Source organism: Telmatherina bonti (assembly GCF_933228915.1).
Source record: "Telmatherina bonti genome assembly, chromosome: 12".
In the NCBI taxonomy this organism is placed as follows: Eukaryota; Metazoa; Chordata; class Actinopteri; order Atheriniformes; family Telmatherinidae; genus Telmatherina; species Telmatherina bonti.
In genome coordinates, this window is record NC_136610.1 from 24556684 (window position 1) to 24563724 (window position 7041).

Sequence of the window (7041 nt, forward strand, 5' to 3'; positions counted from 1 at the left end):
GGATTGCCTAAAACACAAGTTTGCATGTTCTCAGAGAGGTTATTGAAAGAAACTGTGGCACAGGATCATTTAAAGGAACAAGAATTTTGAAGATTTTTTGATTGCAAAAATATTTTGCATCTCAGGAAGCTTGTGCACATACATTTATGTGTGAGAAAATTTTTTGCTATATAAAGCCTTATGCAATGTCAAAAGACTCACCATTGCATAAGTAAATGTGACACAAATATAGGATCACAACAATGGTATAACTCTTTTGCCATGCCGTATCATGGTAATACACTCAGTTTCCCCAAATGTGACTTGAAAAGAGTGGAGGGGACTGTAGTCAGTGGAATTTGATTGACAGGGAATGAGAACAAGTATTCTCCCCTAAAAGAAGCACTCCCTGCATTTGACCCTGACATGAATGAAACCACACAAAGGACCAGATCTATCAAAAGTTTGCCTTTACAAAAATGTGTGCGACCTCATTTGCTTCCAGTTAGTACATCTGCAGCAATGAATATGCAATATGAACACGCAATTTTATGTGTTGGGAGGAGAAAATAGAAAATTTAATATATGAATTTAGCACCCGCACAGTGATCTATCAAACTAGAAAGCATTTTTGCTAATAGGAACTGTGCCTTGATTTAGTAAATTTTAAAGGGAGGTGAAAATACTTTATGTGTAATTCAGCACACATGTTTGGGCTTATTGCTGCAAGAAGGAGACATCAAAATTAAACAAGTAGACGCACAAAACACAGTTTTTAACCTCCTGTGAATATTTCTGAGATGAATAAGGAAACAATTATCAAAACATATAGTTTATCCAACATTGGAACCAAATCAAATCCAGTTATCCAGCTTGTAAGCCAGGATTCAGAAATCTATCTGAAATTTATCAAGATTCCAATAAGCTGGATGCATGCAGCTTTCTCAACAATCTTAGCTCAAAAGAGAGGTTATGGACAGGTTTACACTTGGACATTATAGAGGTGTCTTTTTCTGTTGTTGTAAAGTACTCTTTGTTTTAGGAGTGGCTTAGTAGCAGTTATCTTAGATAACTTGAGTATAATTCCTGATACAAGTGAGCTGTTTACTATAAATAGTAAATTTCTTTCTGTTGAGGTAAAAACTGTTTTCACAAAGTCAGATTGTATTATATCCACTCTGCATGTTATTGAGTTCAGATGTCAAACTATTTCTTGTATTTTTCAGTCAACCATATTAAATTGACATAACATCCCAGCATTGTTTCTAGGTTTTAGACACAGACTTGTTATCTTGTTTGACTGGCAGTAACATTTTGTCTAATTGTTTTAATTTTTTGCTTAAAATGTAGTCAAATTAGTTGCATTTTTCAGTGGAAATGAGCTTTGGGCTAAACTGTTCAGAACGTTTTGTAAGTTTTTCAAGCAGAGCAAACCGAGTTCTAGACTTGTTAACATTCTTGTTAATCATTTCAGATAAATGCAGCTGTCTGGCCTTGCACAGCTTATTGTCAAAGTTTGCAGTCTTTGTTTGCACAGCTCATAGTGAAACTGATGTTTAGCTTACCTTCAGTTACATTCATCTTTCCTGCATCTTGCTTTGAGGTCTGTAAACACCATACCCTGATACCATTTCAAGAGTTGTTTTGCTTTTGTTTGTTTTTGTTCTTTTTGTTGTCAAAAATAAATCCCACTTGATTTTCTTTCAGACTGGATTTTGTTGTGTTTGCTGGTCACATGTGTACAGATGTTTGTTTGTTGTTTTCATAAACTGTTCAGGATCATAGATGCAGATTAACTAGTGCATGAAATGTGCTACACTTATATTCTGTGATAAAAGCTGTAATATATTAAAATGTTTAAAAAGATTACACCTTTTTTTCCTGTGTAAGAATGAACCACAGGGTTCAATTGTAAAAGAATATATTTTGATATTTAAAAATATATAATTACAGATAATATGATTGTCTGATAATGATAATAATGGATTAGATTTATGTAAAAGTTTTAAGGCAACAAAATCAGACCAGTCTGCCTGCCGACTGATGCATTTTCTGTACTCTTTCCTGCAAAAATACAAAATGTATTTAAGGCCTTAAATATAAAACAGTTTGTTCTGCTTCTGCTTCTGACTGGAAATATATTTTAACTTTATTTTAAAGGAGGACAGAAAACTTTTCAAAGAAATGTGAGATTGTCACCATAATCCAAAAGGCAACGCAAAGATACTCGTTTTCATAGATCACGACCATCTTATATCTAAGCTATTTCATCAAGGGAAATATAAAGTGATATACTGCTTTCTTAAAACATATTGTTGACATTAAAAAAAAAAATTAACAACAATTTCTAAGATGAAGATGGCAGTAAACCTTGAGAATGAACTCTACGTGTACCACATAAAGACAGGATTGCCAGAAGTATTAGCATTTTTCAAAGAGTTGACATTGAATAGGTGCTCTGGGTGCTCCTTTCCAACAGCTGGCATCATATTTTAATGAATATGCATAACCGTTATCATGACTTTTGTCATTGAGTGTTATGACAGGAACTTCAAGTTCATTTCTCAGGGGCACTGAGTTCTGATGCAGTGGTTCTCATAGGCTGACTAAAGTTAAGTGAAAATAAAACCTGACTGTTCACAAACAAAACAAGTTATTTGTTACTAGAAGCACTGAATATATTTTCAACATCCCTCAGTCCCATATCACGATGTCAGCTGCTCTAGTTTCGTCCTCACTTTGTCAAGCTGCAGTGTTGCAATGGGCCTGGCCCTGATATGTCTCCATCTTGCTGTTCAGTAATCCCTTGCTGAATGCTACATCACACGAACACGACTTTTAATGAAAGGACTGCATCAAAAGCACGGCTACACTTTTCATCCATGCCGATCAAGTACTACTTTGACAGACGATGTCACTGCTGACAAACATAATTACCATTTTGCCCCATTAAATGGGACATGCATTGAGAAAAATTAAATATAAGTTATTTTCTATTAAATTTAAACACGAGCTAATCTGTTGTATTTTCTCACACAAATATATAAATATCTCCTCTGTTCGGTCTACTTTGTGAGGACCTTTGAGATATAAGAGAATTAACGACACCAAACAATACCATAGAGGCAAGAAAATAAATGACATCAATGTGACCTTCAGTCATGATCTTGTTTTGATCGTCTCATTTGCAATTAAAGAAAAAGTTCCAGAAAAAGGGAGGGGGGAATAATTTTCACCAAGTCTTGGAAATGCTCTTTAGGGGAGAAGGGGAGGACCCCATGGCACTCTTCTTCTGATAGGACTAAATTAAAAAAAAAAAGGGGGGGGGGGGGGGAAAGAGAAGTAGATCTGCTTTGGAAGACAAAGTCAAATATTACAAAGATTTTTTAAAAAGTGGAGAAGAACTGTAATGAGCAAACTTGATATTCTCAATGTGTTCTTGCTAAAATCAGGCACAGCTGAATGTCTCCTGTGAAGCTCCTCATTATCCTGATTGTATAATAGATATAATCAAGTAACAATGTCCAATTAGGTGTCCATAGGCAGGTCTGTTTGAAAGAAAAAGACATAAGGGAGACCAAAAAAAAAATGTTTCGACAGACACTGCAGACGTGATTGTAGGAAACAGTGGGGTTATACCTTAATCAGAGTCAATAATGAATCCAAGGGGCTTAAAAGGGGAGGAAAAGTGCTTTGACGTATATCTGGTATATATGATGGAGGCTGTGGGATGTGAACAAACAGTCCTTTCCAGGTAGTTTGAGTGATTGCCTAATCCCCTGTAGCTAGATGATTGCAGAGCAAGGTCAGTTTGAAGGTTCAGACTGATTGAGTGCTGTCTGTGGTCGGGGGCTTGCTTGAGTCTCTGATGCCATTAGATGGACAGCGGGTGAAGATTCACTCTGGAGTTTTTCCAACACTTGAACCAAAAATGTCCAAACTGAATGACACTAGTGTACCAGTAAACAGTATGACATGCTGACAGGAGCAACACAAACAAGAGTCATAAGTGCTGCGATATCATTCATTATCCGAAGCAAAAAAAGGCTTCCTTATGAACTGTGTGGGGGGGGGGGATTGGACAAATTTAGCGAATTGACAAAGTAGAGGATTTACAGCAACATCCTGCATATTATGTGTATTTTAAAATCTTATCTCACAATGTTGTTGCTCTTTTGCTTTTTATATCATGCTGTCTCGAGTACTAGGGTAAAAAAATACATGATTATCATTCCCAACTGCCTTCTCCTAGTTCTGCCTGATTTTTATCTGCATGGCTTCAGATTCTGAAGGTTTTTTTGTTGTTGTTGTTGTTTTAATAAAATGAATTCTGTTTTCAGTGTTGTCAAGCTGCATCGTGTACCTCATCGAAACCCATTTATTTTTCAAGCTGTCATTTTGTTACTAAACTGGGTTGGTGGTAGAAAATTCAACACTTTCCTGGAGTTGCAATTGGATCAACCCCCCACTGATATGTACATTGAAATACCGAGGGAAAGTGCTGTTCTGTGTATCAAACTCCACTAGTCTGCAGCAGAAATCCTTTGTGCGGACATCTCTGTGACAGCTCCTTGGCAACTTCTGCGCCTGTGTGCCACAAGCTCCCTAAGCTGACTGTTTGGATCAAGTGGGAAGAGGCAGCAATCCCAAAGAGAACAAAATAGCAGATCCCAGCAGCTTTCACAGCCAATGCTATGAGATTTACCAGACTAAGGGAGGAGGGTGTGGACATATAAGTATGTGTGTGTGAGGGAGAGAGAGATGGGGAGGGGAAGAGATGTACTTTGAAATCATTTGAAATGTCAGACAAATAAGATTCACAAGAGGTATTATGTTTCCATAACGATGGTGCTGTAAAGCTTAGGTGTGTTGTCAACATAAAAATGCAATGATAATAAAGTGGTGACATTTTTTTATTCTGGAACAGGCTTATAAAAGGATGAAAGACTTCCCTTCCTTTACCATGTGTACTTTGAAGTGCAAAGCTTAAACAAGATGTGTCAAATTACTTAAACATTTTTTATCAAAGCAATATCTGAGGTCTCGAGCTACATTTTTCAAAACTTACAAAACAACCTAAACAATATGAAAGCGTTTTGTGTATTAATCTATTTTTTGTGTATTTTGTGAAATATAATCAAAATTAAGTAATTTTTAATTTTTCATGAGAAGTCTTGTGCTGTATTTTGCAAACAAAATCACCAAAATAGAAAATAGAATAGAATAGAATAGAATAGAATAGAAAATGTCACTCTAGAATTACCTAATCTTAAAGTTTTTAAATTTCCAGCCATAAAACCTACGGCATGCCTGTATAAACCTTTTAAAGGGGTGCTATGATGGTATTTGGAGTTTTCTGAGCTTTCTACAGTGTTACAGTGTTGAATCCTCATCAGACATGTGAACGGCACTGTTTTTTATCACCTAAACACATGTTTGAGATTGAGTTTGAGTTCCAGCATGCTCTCCGTTCGGTTTCCATCGAGACGAAAAAAGCGTCGTTTTAGAGAGTTTTTTCAACTTGGAAATCCTTGTGATGTCCCGGGGGATAAGGTTTGGTGATTGGTTACCTTCTACTGGTTAACAAGGACATGTACAAATACATCAGGCGGGTGGAAAACGTCGGACAAAGTTATTTCCAACAATGGCTGGTGAGTTTACCAAAGAGAGACATCCTGCTGCATTCGTTGCTGTGGGTTGCTGTTTTCCACTTCGTTTTCAGGGTCTGATTCAGGTTCCAACATGTAGGGCTGTATGCTATATGTTGACATTGTATTTTGTTTTTTTTTATTGAGTTCATATTAGCCTAATCCTTCTGTTTATGAGATGTTACAATGACGGTGAAAGCAGGTGCGGTGCGCGCTCCCGATGTAGTGCAGTCGCGGGAGGCGGGGCTTAATGCGGAAGAGTCTCAATCCACTAGTTTTGCCCACAGGCTGATCTGACAGCCTACGGAGAGGGTCGGTCTGAAGTAAATAAAGCGATTTGTGACAATAACTCGATCAATCCCAGCCCTTCTGGTCTCAGAAATAAAAATAAGTTAGCTTGAAATGCACATAATAGTTCCACTTTAATGTAATACCCCGCTTTAAAACATGCAGCCTGGCAACATGAAGATTTGCTTCCATTTGTTTTTCCCAAGTGGAACTTGTTTGTTTTTAAGCCCAAAATTACAAATGAACTTAAACTCAATCCCAAAGTGAATGAATCTGAAAGTTCCCGTTACACTGCTGTGGTGACAGCCCTTTTTCCTGCACCAGTGACAAAAACCCCACCTACCACTTGACCAGCATGCATCATGCTTACAGCTACAATGGTAGTTCACTGTTTGGCTTTTGTGCTTTTTTGCAGAACTTCATGGGCAAGCTACACGTCTTCTCTGTTATTGGTATAAATCTGTAGCAGTATGAACTCACCGCTAACAAGTCTGGTATATTCTTTACAGTGCATTGAGTGTTTCAGTGGGAACATTCATATTTTTTTTTAACAATTCTGTCTTCGCGGAAAACTCTCTGTAGATCTGTAGATTTAGCCTAAAACATGTTAAATAAATTTATTTGTAAGGCTCCAAACATGTTTAATATCCATGATATCCACGATTTCTGTGGAAATACAAAGTAACATTCCATTGTTGTCAGACAAAATTGATATTGTTTAATTGTAGATTAATCAAAGGAGGTAGGTGAGGTAGATGGTGGTATTACATGGATTGTTTCAGCCTCAGCTGTCTTGATATTGCTTTTCAACTCTTTAAACTTTAAGTTGGTTACAGTCACAAATGCACAATTAAAGACTCTGGTGAAATGGATGCATTTTAGATGCATGTACAAATTTTACAACGGTTACATATTTTCTTTTGAGACTAGGCTGGACCACAATAATAAAACAAGACAGTACCATTTCAAAATCCCAAATAGAAATAAAAAACAAGAAACAAAACATCTTGGCTGTACTGCTTGAGAGGGTTTTCTTTCTGCTTGTTTAGTAGCTGTTTTGATGCTGCATTTTCTGACACATTTGTTTTCCTTGACTCATTGTCACTGTTATATATATATATATGTG